This window comes from Pan troglodytes, chromosome 1, assembly GCF_028858775.2.
Source record: "Pan troglodytes isolate AG18354 chromosome 1, NHGRI_mPanTro3-v2.0_pri, whole genome shotgun sequence".
Taxonomy (NCBI): domain Eukaryota; kingdom Metazoa; phylum Chordata; class Mammalia; order Primates; family Hominidae; genus Pan; species Pan troglodytes.
The window spans coordinates 64,085,430-64,099,805 of record NC_072398.2 but is presented as its reverse complement, the minus strand read 5'-3'; positions in this window follow the sequence as shown (position 1 = coordinate 64,099,805).

The following is a 14,376-nucleotide window of genomic DNA, read 5'->3' as shown; positions in this document are numbered from 1 at the left end:
TATATTCCTCTCCTCCATAGGCTGCTGAGGCTGCTGATCTGAGATGTCCTTCCATAAGGAACAAGGCGGTAGAGGAGGAGCCAAGATGGCCAAATAGGAACAGCTCCGGTCTACGGCTCCCAGCGTGAGAGATGCAAAAGACGGGTGATTTCTGCATTTCCATCTGAGGTACCGGGTTCATCTCACTAGGGGGTGCCAGACAGTGGGCGCGGGTCAGTGGGTGTGCCCACCGTGCGCGAGCCGAAGCAGGGCGAGGCATTGCCTCACTCGGGAAGCGCAAGGGGTCAGGGAGTTCCCTTTCCTAGTCAAAGAAAGGGGTGACAGATGGCACCTGGAAAATCAGGTCACTCCCACCTGAATACTGCCCTTTTCCAACGGGCTTAAAAAACGGCGCACCACGAGATTATATCCCGCACGCGGCTGGGAGGGTCCTACGCCCACGGAGTCTCGCTGATTGCTAGCACAGCAGTCTGAGATCAAACTGCAAGGCGGCAGCGAGGCTGGGGGAGGGGCGCCCGCCATTGCCCAGGCTTGCTTAGGTAAACAAAGCAGCCTGGAAGCTCCAACTGGGTGGAGCCCACCACAGCTCAAGGAGGCCTGCCTGCCTCTGTAGGCTCCACCTCTGGGGACAGGGCACAGACAAACAAAAAGACAGCAGTAACCTCTGCAGACTTAAATGTCCCTGTCTGACAGCTTTGAAGAGAGCAGTGGTTCTCCCAGCATGCAGCCGGAGATCTGAGAATGGGCAGACTGCCTCCTCAAGTGGGTCCCTGACCCCTGACCCCTGAGCAGCCTAACTGGGAGGCACCCCCTAGCAGGGGCACACTGACACCTCACACGGCCGGGTACTCCAACAGACCTGCAGCTGAGGGTCCTGTCTGTTAGAAGGCAAACTAACAAGCAGAAAGGACATCCACACCAAAAACCCATCTGTACATCACCATCATCAAAGACCAAAAGTAGATAAAACCACAAAGACGGGAAAAAACAGAGCAGAAAAACTGGAAACTCTAAAAAGGAGAGCACCTCTCCTCCTCCAAAGGAACGCAGTTCCTCACCAGCAACGGAACAAAGCTGGACGGAGAATGACTTTGACGAGCTGAGAGAAGGCTTCAGACGATCAAATTACTCCGAGCTACGGGAGGACATTCAAACCAAAGGCAAAGAAGTTGAAAACTTTGAAAAAAATTTAAAAGAATGTATAACTAGAATAACCAATACAGAGAATTGCTTAAAGGAGCTGATGGAGCCGAAAACCAAGGCTCAAGAACTACATGAAGAATGCAGAAGCCTCAGGAGCTGATGTGATCAACTGGAAGAAAGGGTTTCAGTGATGGAAGATGAAATGAATGAAATGAAGTGAGGAGGGAAGTTTAGAGAAAAAAGAATAAAAAGAAACAAGCAAAGCCTCCAAGAAATATGGGACTATGTGAAAAGACCAAATCTACGTCTGATTGGTGTACCTGAAAGTGATGGGGAGAATGGAACCAAGTAGGAAAACACTCTGCAGGATATTATCCAGGAGAACTTCCCCAATCTAGCAAGGCAGGCCAACATTCAGATTCAGGAAATACAGAGAACACCACAAAGATACTCCTCAAGAAGAGCAACTCCAAGACACATAATTGTCAGATTCACCAAAGTTGAAATGAAGGAAAAAATGTTAAGGGCAGCCAGAGAGAAAGTTCGGGTTACCCTCAAAGGGAAGCCCATCAGACTAACAGCTGATCTCTCGGCAGAAACTCTACAAGCCAGAAGAGACTGGGGGCCAATATTCAACATTCTTAAAGAAAAGAATTTTCAACCCAGAATTTCATATCCAGCCAAACTAAGCTTCATAAGTGAAGGAGAAATAAAATACTTTACAGACAAGCAAATGCTGAGAGATTTTGTCACCACCAGGCCTGCCCTAAAAGAGCTCCTGAAGGAAGCACTAAACATGGAAAGGGACAACTGGTACCAGCCGCTGCAAAATCATGCCAAAATGTAAAGACCATCAAGACTAGGAAGAAACTGCATCAACTAACGAGCAAAATAACCAGCTAACATCATAATGATAGGATCAAATTCACACATAACAATATTAACTTTAAACGTAAATGGACTAAATGCTCCAATTAAAAGACACAGACTGGCAAATTGGATAAAGAGTCAAGACCCATCAGTGTGCTGTATTCAGGAAACCCATCTCACCTGCAGAGACACACATAGGCTCAAAATAAAAGGATGGAGGAAGATCTACCAAGCAAATGGAAAACAAAAAAAGGCAGGGGTTGCAATCCTAGTCTCTGATAAAACAGACTTTAAACCAACAAAGATCAAAAGAGACAAAGAAGGCCATTACATAATGGTAAAGGGATCAATTCAACAAGAAGAGCTAACGATCCTAAATATATATGCACCCAATACAGGAGCACCCAGATTCATAAAGCAAGTCCTGAGCGACCTACAAAAAGACTTAGACTCCCACACATTAATAATGGGAGACTTTAACACCCCACTGTCAACATTAGACAGATCAACGAGACAGAAAGTCAACAAGGATACCCAGGAATTGAACTCAGCTCTGCACCAAGCGGACCTAATAGACATCTACAGAACTCTCCACCCCAAATCAACAGAATATACATTTTTTTCAGCACCACACCACACTTATTCCAAAATTGACCACATAGTTGGAAGTAAAGCTCTCCTCAGCAAATGTAAAAGAACAGAAATTATAACAAACTATCTCTCAGACCACAGTGCAATCAAACTAGAACTCAGGATTAAGAATCTCACTCAAAACCACTCAACTACATGGAAACTGAACAACCTGCTCCTGAATGACTACTGGGTACATAACGAAATGAAGGCAGAAATAAAGATGTTCTTTGAAACCAACGAGAACAAAGACACAACATACCAGAATCTCTGGGACGCATTCAAAGCAGTGTGTAGAGGGAAATTTATAGCACTAAGTGCCCACAAGAGAAAGCAGGAAAGATCCAAAATTGACAACCTAATATCACAATTAAAAGAACTAGAAAAGTAAGAGCAAACACATTCAAAAGCTAGCAGAAGGCAAGAAATAACTAAAATCAGAGCAGAACTGAAGGAAATAGAGACACAAAAAGCCCTTCAAAAAATTAATGAATCCAGGAGCTGGTTTTTTGAAAGGATCAACAAAATTGATAAACTGCTACCAAGACTAATAAAGAAAAAAAGAGAGAAGAATCAAATAGACGCAATAAAAAATGATAAAGGGGATATCACCACCGATCCCACAGAAATACAAACTACCATCAGAGAATACTACAAACACCTCTATGCAAATAAACTAGAAAATCTAGAGGAAATGGATAAATTCCTCGACACATACACTCTCCCAAGACTAAACCAGGAAGAAGTTGAATCTCTAAATAGACCAATAACAGGATCTGAAATTGTGGCAATAATCAATAGCTTACCAACCAAAAAGAGTCCAGGACCAGATGGATTCACAGCTGAATTCTACCAGAGGTACAAGGAGGAACTGGTACCATTCCTTCTGAAACTATTCCAATCAATAGAAAAAGAGGGAATCCTCTCTAACTCTTTTTATGAGGCCAGCATCATCCTGATACCAAAGCCGGGCAGAGACACAACCAAAAAAGAGAATTTTAGACCAATATCCTTGATGAACATTGATGCAAAAATCCTCAATAAAATACTGGCAAACCGAACCCAGCAGCACATCAAAAAGCTTATCCACCATGATCAAGTGGGCTTCATCCCTGGGATGCAAGGCTGGTTCAATATACGCAAATCAATAAATGTAATCCAGCATATAAACAGAACCAAAGACAAAAACCGCATGATTATCTCAATAGATGCAGAAAAGGCCTTTGACAAAATTCAACAACGCTTCATGCTACAAATTCTCAATAAATTAGGTATTAATGGGATGTATTTCAAAATAATAAGAGCTATCTATGACAAACCCACAGCCAATATCATACTGAAGGGGCAAAAACTGGAAGCATTCCCTTTGAAAACTGGCACAAGACAGGGATGCCTTCTCTCACCACTCCTATTCAACATAGTGTTGGAAGTTCTGGCCAGGGCAATTAGGCAGGAGAAGGAAATAAAGGGTATTCAATTAGGAAAAGAGGAAGTCAAATTGTCCCTGTTTGCAGATGACATGATTGTATATCTAGAAAACCCCATTGTCTCAGCCCAAAATCTCCTTAAGCTGATAAGCAACTTCAGCAAAGTCTCAGGATACAAAATCAATGTACAAAAATCACAAGCATTCTTATAACAACAGACAAACAGAGAGCCAAATTATGAGTGAACTGCCATTCACAATTGCTTCAAAGAGAATAAAATACCTAGGAATCCAACTTACAAGGGATGTGAAGGACCTCTTCAAGGAGAACTACAAACCACTGCTCAAGGAAATAAAAGAGGATACAAACAAATGGAAGAACATTCCATGCTCATGGGTAGGAAGAATCAATATCGTGAAAATGGCCATACTGCCCAAGGTAATTTACAGATTCAATGCCATCCCCATCAAGCTACCAATGCCTTTCTTCACAGAATTGGAAAAAACTACTTTAAAGTTCATATGGAACCAAAAAAGAGCCCGCATTGCCAAGTCAATCCTAAGCCAAAAGAACAAAGCTGGAGGCATCACACTACCTGACTTCAAACTATACTACAAGGCTACAGTAACCAAAACAGCATGGTACTGGTACCAAAACAGAGATATAGATCAATGGAACAGAACAGAGCCCTCAGAAATAACGCCGCATATCTACAACTATCTGATCTTTGACAAACCTGAGAAAAACAAACAATGGGGAAAGGATTCCCTATTTAATAAATGGTGCTAGGAAAACTGGCTAGCCATATGTAGAAAGCTGAAACTGGACCCCTTCCTTACACCTTTTACAAAAATCAATTCAAGATGGATTAAAGACTTAAACGTCAGCCCTAAAACCATAAAAACCCTAGAAGAAAACCTAGGCATTACCATTCAGGACATAGGCATGGGCAAGGACTTCATGTCTAAAACACCAAAAGCAATGGCAACAAAAGACAAAATTGACAAATGGGATCTAATTAAACTAAAGAGCTTCTGCACAGCAAAAGAAACTACCATCAGAGTGAACAGGCAACCTACAAAATGGGAGAAAATTTTCTCAACCTACTCATCTGACAAAGGGCTAATATCCAGAATCTACAATGAACTCAAACAAATTTACAAGAAAAAAACAAACAACCCCATCAAAAAGTGGGTGAAGGACATGAACAGACACTTCTCAAAAGAAGACATTTATGCAGCCAAAAAACACATGAAAAAATGCTCACCATCACTGGCCATCAGAGAAATGCAAATCAAAATCACAATGAGATACCATCTCACACCAGTTAGAATGGCAATCATTAAAAAGTCAGGAAACAACAGGTGCTGGAGAGGATATGGAGAAATAGGAACACTTTTACACTGTTGGTGGGACTGTAAACTAGTTCAACCATGGTGGAAGTCAGTGTGGCGATTCCTCAGGGATCTAGAACTAGAAATACCATTTGACCCAGCCATCCCATTACTGGGTATATACCCAAAGGACTATAAATCATGCTGCCATAAAGACACATGCACACGTATGTTTATTGCGGCATTATTCACAATAGCAAAGACTTGGAACCAACCCAAATGTCCAACAATGATAGACTGGATTAAGAAAATGTGGCACATATACACCATAGAATACTATGCAGCCATAAAAAATGATGAGTTCATGTCCTTTGTAGGGACATGGATGAAATTGGAAATCATCATTCTCAGTAAACTATCGCAAGAACAAAAAACCAAACACCGCATATTCTCACTCATAGGTGGGAATTGAACTATGAGAACACATGGACACAGGAAGGGGAACATCACACTCTGGGGACTGTTGTGGGGTGGGGGGAGGGGGGAGGGATAGCATTGGGAGATATACCTAATGCTAGATGACGAGTTAGTGGGTGCAGCGCACCAGCATGGCACATGTATACATATGTAACTAACCTGCACATTGTACACATGTACCCTAAATCTTAAAGTATAATAATAATTAAAAAATAAAGAAAGAAAGAAATGCTTAGTAAATGGGAAAAAAAAGGAACAAGGCAGGTAGAGGCACTGGAGCACTACATTCAACATGTATTACCCTGTATTTTTAATCAATTCATTAATATTCTTTCTTCTGCTTATTTGCTAGTTTCAGGTAAAAATGAAAATCTCAACCGTGTCATTATTCATGCCAAGCCTTAAACCTGGATCAAGCTTTTCTATCTAATGTCACTCATCAAAGACAATTGTAAATCCTTCATCTACCTTATCTTATCTAATACTCACAAAAACAAAGGGTGATATGGCAGAGACAGTTACAGTGCTCACCAATGACTGCAAAATGTCCGCATCTCCCAGCCTCACTTGCAGATATATGGGACCATGGAACTAGTTCCCACCAAAGGACTATGAGTAGAAATAGCATGTGTCTGGGGCCAAAGAAGTTAAAAGCTGACATGCCTCCTCCATCCCTCTTTTCTCCTGCAATAATTATCTTGGCTTGGAAGCCACAAGAGAAGATGAGCTGACAGATCCACACTGGAATCTACAAGAGTGAAAAATATAATTTCATTGTGTTAAACCACTAAGATTTCAGAATTTGTCTGTTATAACAGCATAGCCTATCCTGTCCTGACAAACATAGATAATATTTGGAATATGTAATAACTAGTACAGAACAGGCACTAACATATTAGAATGAATGCAATGACCAATGAATGAACGTCATCGGCTGTAAATGACTGACATGGCCATATGAGTCCATACCAGTTGAATAGCGATGAAAACAACTCTACAAATTTATCCCAGTTTTATAATTGATGAAACAGAAGCATTGAGAGCTTGCCTAAGACAATGACTTGTAAATGGCAGAGTAGGAATTAAAATCAGCTGTTTGATACATAGACCATTCTCTTTCTATCTCAACATTCTGCTTCCTACTTGTTGAATGATGCCTAAATTACCCGAACAATTCATCATGACTGCAGTAGAAGTGTCCGAATACTTCATTGTTTATTTAAACCATAGGGCATGGTCCAATCGTATATGTTTATTCTTGTTGAATTTTCTGTAACTTGAACTCATTCTTGCCTCTGTATAGGATGTCAGTATTATATTTTGCTTTTCCTTTCAAATTTGCCTTTTGTCATTATTAATCATTAACCCTGAAACTGTATTATTTAAGGGGATATATCCAACTTTATGACATAACATATATTAAAAATGCAAGAGAAAATTAAATTGGATGAAGTGCTTGGCTTTTGGCATAGTTCTTTTGCTCCTGCTGCTCATTCTTCATTTAAATTCATAAGTCTCTTTTCTCCATGACAGGATAATCATCTCCACAGCAACTAACTATTATATCACAAAGGACTATGCCTGTGAGTGAGAACAGATCAGCAGGAGCTGAGCAACACTTAAGCAACAGAGATTCTATTTTCACACAAATATCTCTAATTATAATAAGCTAAGGAAGAAATATATCATTCCCTCCCCAACTCCCCCCCATAATACAAGCAGAGCTCTCTCTACATGGTTTCTCTCATTAAAAAATGGCACTTTCAACCACAAATGTGTTTAACAAGAGCATATTCCCATGTAGAGATGATATCACCTGTTACTGTCAGGCAAATGTGTGTCTAGACTGAAAAGCAGGCACTGGTTGAATTAAAATCACACAGACATACTCCACGATTTAGAGTAGAAGTCAAAGCAGGATCTGTGTGTTACACAGATCCTGTGTAGACAGCTAATAACATCCAAAAAAAAAAAAAACCAATAAACAAAAACCTCTGTAAAAGTAAAAGGGAAGGTATAAAAATTGCCACTTGGCCAAAAGATATATATTACCAGAGCTTCTCTTTCCAAAGAGGATACTTAAAATGGTGTGGTCAAGAGCTGGCATAATTTGACTAATCATAATAATTGTAAGATACTTTAAATTTGAAGTGGGCTTGAACATTTTACAACACAATCTCAAAGTAGCACTTTTACTGGCAAGCAGAATTCTCTAGGAGAGCTGAAACTGTAGTATTACACTGGTGATCAAATCCAAGAGAACAGTGGATGTCTATCAGATTCTGCCTATGACCCACTATTTTACACTGGTTTCATAGAATTTAAAATTGAATCATATTTATAATCTATAATACAGGATCTTACAAGTGACATGCTTGAAGAATATCAATGTTGCCTCTCCCACTAGATGATACGCATCTTGAGGGCAGGCAGTATGCCTTGTATCATTATGCTATTTTCTATAACACTAAGGACAATCTATGATAAAGAGCTATTGTCTCAATTTAATATTGAAATGACAAGGTCCTCAGACATATGACAACAGGAACAAAAATAATTGAAGTTGAGTCTTTTTTTTTTTTTGTCCCAAAGCTCAAATGAGTTGTGTAGTGAAGGGCTCCAAAATTCACTACTCTATTTGTGTGTGTATGTGTGTGTGAGACAGGGTCTCACTCTGTCACCTGGGCTGGAGTGTAGTGGCATGATCATGGCTCACTGCAGCCTGACCTCTCCAGGTTCAAGCGATCCTCCCACCTCAGCCTCCCCAGTAGCTAGGATAGGACTACAGCCATGTGCTACCATGCCTGGCTAATTTTTGTATTTTTTGTAGAGATGGGGTTTCACCATGTTGCCCAGGCTGGTCTCGAACTCCTGAGCTCAAGCAATCTACTCACCTCAGCCTCCCAAAGTGCTGGGATTACAGGTATGAGCCACAAGTCTCCACACTCTTAAATGGGCATTGTCACAAAACTATTATATGTCCCATCTATTCTCCTAAACGTCCATAAGTCTTTCCAGAAAGTCATTTGTTTTCCCATAAATACTCTTCTCCTCCCCTTCCCTGTTGAAATGGCATATAGGTCCCAATTTATGTGTAGTCCTGTACATAAATGATTCAATCTATTTTCTTGCTAATCTGTTCTTTGTCAGTTTCACTTGAAAGCCTCCAAAAATTGAATCTAAGAGGGTAAAGGAAAATGTGTTCTCCCTGGCAGTTGTAAGGGGACCACCACTCTGGATTCTGTCATCACTGGAGCCCTCCCAAGTCATCTAACCCATTCATCCAGTTAAATGTCATCAGGAGAATGACATTGAACCCTCAGCCAGATCCCATTATCAGCCATCTCAAAGAAGCTTCTTCTTATCACCTAAAATCTCTAGCCCACCTCCCACCCCCACTTTCATGCCCATCTCTGCTCTCTTAATCATCTTTATTGTCACTTTCTGTGTGCTGATGACTTGATGGAGGAAGTCAGCAAACTTGGTTGACATGGCTTTCTATAAATTCACACTTTTCACTTCAATGGGGCCCATACTGCTGCCCAATAATCTGCCCAGTAATGCCCAGTAATTTAGTTATCTTTTACTGATTCCTTAAAATCATCTATGTCAGGGATAATATTCAAAATTTTAAACAATTAGTATGACAGAGGCATCAACCTTAAATTGATATGGCTCTAGAGCAGGGTCTGAGAGAGGACCCGGGTATATTTTGCATTTACCCTTTCATTGCTGATTGAGGGCCTGGGGGAGAAGCTGAGGTTACCTGAGCAGCAGATACTTGCCAACTGATAGAGAAGTGTGTCAATATTTTAACAACCAGTACAGCTGTATGATTTGAAGCAAGTAAATATCAGCTCTACTACAAGTTTTCCAAAAATGATCTTTCCTTTTTTTCTTGCCTCCATTCAACATCTACTTTCCTTTTTATCTGTTAACAAACATTTGTTGAACAGCAGGCACCATTCTAAGTAAACAAAAAAGACAAAAACGCCCTGTTCTTATGGCCTTACATTCTAGCGAGGGGTGACAGAAAACAAATACAGTAGGTAAATTATATCGTATATTTGACAGTAATAAGAGCTATGGAAAAAGAGAAAAAGAAGAAACTAAAGGGGTTCCAGATTGCAGAGAGAGCAGGTAAAGATATGGTGCTAGAGTTGGCCTCACTGAGAAGAGGACTTGAAGGAAATGGGAGATGAGCTGCATGGATGACTGGGGGCAAAGCATTTGAGACAGAGGAAACAGGCCATGCACACGCTTATGTTCTAGGGACTCCTCCTCATCCAAAGACGATTTAACCTCCAACCTCCTTCTTTATAGAGATCAAAGTTATTTGTAAGTAATCTCTTCAGTTTTTCCTCCTTTCTACTTCTAAAATATCTTTATATTTTTTCTCTTCTCTTTGGCATCTTAGAGAAATAGGCATCCCTCATTCCAACATCTGTTTTCCCTTACTTTCTCCCAGGACTTCTTCCTCTCACTTACTCCCCTTTCCATCATCTACAATCTCTTCCAATTCTGTCTCTTTAGATATTACGTTTTTGTTTTTGTTTTTGTTTTTGAGACAGAGTTTCACTCCCATCACCCAGATTGGAGTGCAGTGGTGCGATCTCGGTTCACTACAACCTCTGCCTCCCAGATTCAAGCGATTCTCCGGCCTCAGCCTCCCAAGTAGGTGGGACTACAGGCATGTGCCACCACACCTGGCTAATTTTTGTATTTTTAGTGGAGATGGGGGTCTCACCATGTTGGCCAGGCTGGTCTTGAACTACTGACCTTAAGTGATCCTCCTGCCTCAGCCTCCCAAAGGGCTGGGATTACAGGCGTGAGCCACCATGCCCAGCCTTGATATTAAGTTAAATTTAAAACACTGCCACTCACCCTAAATATTTTTTCCAATTACAGCCTACTTCTGCCAATCAAAATCAAAGCCTTCAACTTCCTCATCACACACGTTCTCCTTAGCCTGTCACTTCTACCTTCTGCCCTCTTCAAACAACTTAAACTGATCTCTGGAAAATCAGCAAAGACCCCAACTTCAAACTGCACCTGTTCACAGTTCTGTCAACTGACAATTGTCACCATCCAGGGAAGACTTGAGTTTGGAAGGAAATACCCACCTACAATTACTTGTATTAAAATAAATATCCAGTTTGTTAAAATTGTACGTTTTAAAACAAAGCTTTAAAATTCATTTTTTTGCTGTTGTAGTAAAATGCACATAGCATAATATTTACCATTTTAACCATTTTTGAGTGTACAATTCAGTAATATTCAGTACACTCACAATGCTGTACAACCACCACCATTATCCATCTCCCGAACTTTTTTATAATTCCAAACAGAACCTGTGTGTTCATTAAACAATAACTCTCCATTCCACCCTTCCCCCTCACCCCTGGTAATCACTATTCTACTGTCTGTCTTTATGAACTCAACTATTCTAGGTACCTCATAAGAGCAGAATAAGGGCCTGGCATGGTGGCTTATGCCTATAATCCCAGCACTTTGGGAGGCCGGGGCAGATCATTAGGTCAGGAGACCGAGACCAGCCTGGCCAACATGGTGAAACCCCGTCTCTACTAAAATACAAAAAAATAGCCAGGTGAGGTGGTGCTCGCCTGTAGTCCCAGCTACTCTGGAGGCTGAGGCAGGGGAGTCATTTGAACCCAGGAGGCTGAGATTGCAGTGAGCTGAGATCGTGCCATTGTACTCCAGCCTGGTGACAGAGCGACACTGCATCTAAAAAAAAAAAAAAAAAGGCAGAATAAGACCAGACACAGTGTCTCATGCCTGTAATCCCAGCACTTTGGGAGGCTGAGGCGGGAGGATTGCTTGAGATTGGGAGGAGCAGCCAAACTGTTTCCCGAAGCAGCTGTACCATGTTAAATTCTCACCAGCAATGCACAAAGGTTCTAATTTCTCCACATCCTCATGAGCACTTCTTATTTTTCTTTCTTCGTAATAGCCATCCTAATGGGTGTGAAGTGGTATCTCACTGTAGTTTGGGTTTGCATTTCCCTAATGACTAGTAATGTTGAGCATCTTTTCATGTGCTTGTTGGCCATTGTATAGTTGTTTGTAGAAAACTCTTTTCAAGTCTGTTTCGTTTCTGAACATTTTTCCATGTTTTAATTGGGTTGTTTGCTTTTTGGTTGTTGAGTTGTAGGAGTCCTTTATATATTCTAGATATTAATCCCTTACCAGATATATGATTTGCAAATATTTTCTCCCGTTCTATCGGTTGTCTTTTCATTCTCTTGACGATGTTCTTTGATGCACAAAAGTTCTTAATTTTGATGAAGTTCTATTTATTTTCTTTTGTTGCTTCTGTTTTGGATGTCATATTTAAGAAATCTTTGCTAAATCCAATGTCATAGAACTTTTTCCATATGTTTTCTTCTTTTTTTTGAGACAGAGTCTTGCTGTAGAGATGGGGCTTCGCCATGTTGGCCAGGCTGGTCTTCAACTCATGACCTCAAGTGATCTGCCCATCTTGGCCTCCCAAAGTGCTGGGATTACAGGCATGAGCCACTGCACCTGGCCCCTTCTAAAATAAAACTTTATTATTAAGTTCAACTTCTTCTATTTATAAATCCAATTATTTTTAAAATAAAGAACAATTTGATTTGTTCTTAGGTTAATATGCAATTTGTTATTAGTAATAAAAGACTAAATTCCCCTAAAATATTTTAAAGTATGTTTTTGTATTTTACACATTTTATTCAAATATTTCAAATATCTGACAGAATAAACTTTCAAACCTAAAAAACACAATCTACCTAAACATTTAAATAACCAACAAACACATAGATTTTCACAATAATTACAAAACATATCTCTAAACTGATGAAAAATAAGCATTCTATAAATTTGAGCCACACTATTACCTTATATACATTTCCACGGTTTCACAATCACTTATTCAACAAGAGTAGCAGACTTTCCATCTTATTCAGCCTAAAATTTGGAGCTGCAGGAGTGCCACAGATTTGGGTTCTGTCAGGGATTCTGAACCTGGGGCCAGTTCCTGAGCCCCTTCTTACAGTAATGGGCCTCCTGTTGTTTGCCCATTTTCTTGCAACCTAGTGTATCAAATGCCCTCTTACCCATTTAAAAAAAAAAAAAAGGCAACCTGTTTTACAACCTTAATTGCGTATTGTAACTCTGGCTCCTTTCTGCTCAACTGACTGGGTTCTGTATCACTTTCTGTGTCTTTCTTTGGCCTTTTTTTTTTCTCTCTCTGTCACCCAGGCTGGAGTGCAATGGTTCAATCTTGGCTCACTGCAACCTCTGCCTCCCGGTTCAAGCGAGTCTCCTGCCTCAGCCTCCCAAGTAGCTGGGATTACAGGCGCCTGCCACCACACCTGGCTAATTTTTCATATTTTTAGTAGAGAAGGGGTTTGCCATGTTGACCAGGCTGGTCTCAAACTCCTGACCTCAGGTGATCTGCCTGCCTTGGCCTCCCAAAGTGCTGAGATTACAGGTGTGAGCGAGCACACCCGGCTGTTTGGACTTCTTTTTATTGACAGACCCCTTCAATTTAAGACAGCTTAGACTATTATTGACTGTCCTCTCCTTTTTAAATTAAAAAAAAATTAATTAAAAAAAAGGCCGATAGCACCAGGTAATCCTAGGTGGTCTCCCATCCAGTACTAACCAGGCCTGACCCTGGTTAGCTTCTGAGATCAGATGAGATGGGCACATTCAGGTTGGTATGACTGCAAACATGGCTTCTCCTATTTAGAAACTATTTCCCCTGCTTTCTTGAGGCTACAGTCTCATAGGCTTCCTCTTATGTGACCACACTGCATCTTTCATTCTCCGATCCTCTCACTGATTCTTCCTTCCCACACAGTATAAAAGTAAACTTCCTCTAAGGCTCAGTTCAGAGCCTTCTAGTTCCATCTCCTCTCTTGGGATCTTCACCTCCTTCACCTTTCAGCTTATGACCATGACCTTCCAATCTGCATCTGTATTTCCAGTTTCTTTCCTAAGCTCAGGTCTTTGTTTTCTATTTACAAAAGTGGACATTTGCACTTAGATTTCTTACCTTTAATTGAAACTCAATTCATCTAAAATAAAATTCTTTATTTTTTCCACAAACTAGCAACCCCTCATAATTTCCCTTATTAGTACTAGCATTTTGTGAGGCCCAACACTTGAAAAGCATTGGCCTTATAAAAAGAGATAAGAGGGATTTTAAGGTCAAAGGAGTAGCAGGAATGATGGAACGAAATTAACGCATCGGGACAGAAGCTCCAAAACACTAGAGTTTACGGGTTGCATTTGACAGGGCTAATGTTCCACCAAAATGGCATAAAGACTACTTGAAGTCATTTGGAATACAGCCAATGCGATGCAGAAAGAAGCCTTTTCTGAGCTTCCCTTATCTGATAAAGGCAGAGCTTTTAGAATGAAGTTGTCATAAATCTCCTCTCTCAGAGACCTTTCAGCCAGCTAGGACACTGACCTTTACCTCCAGGGATGAA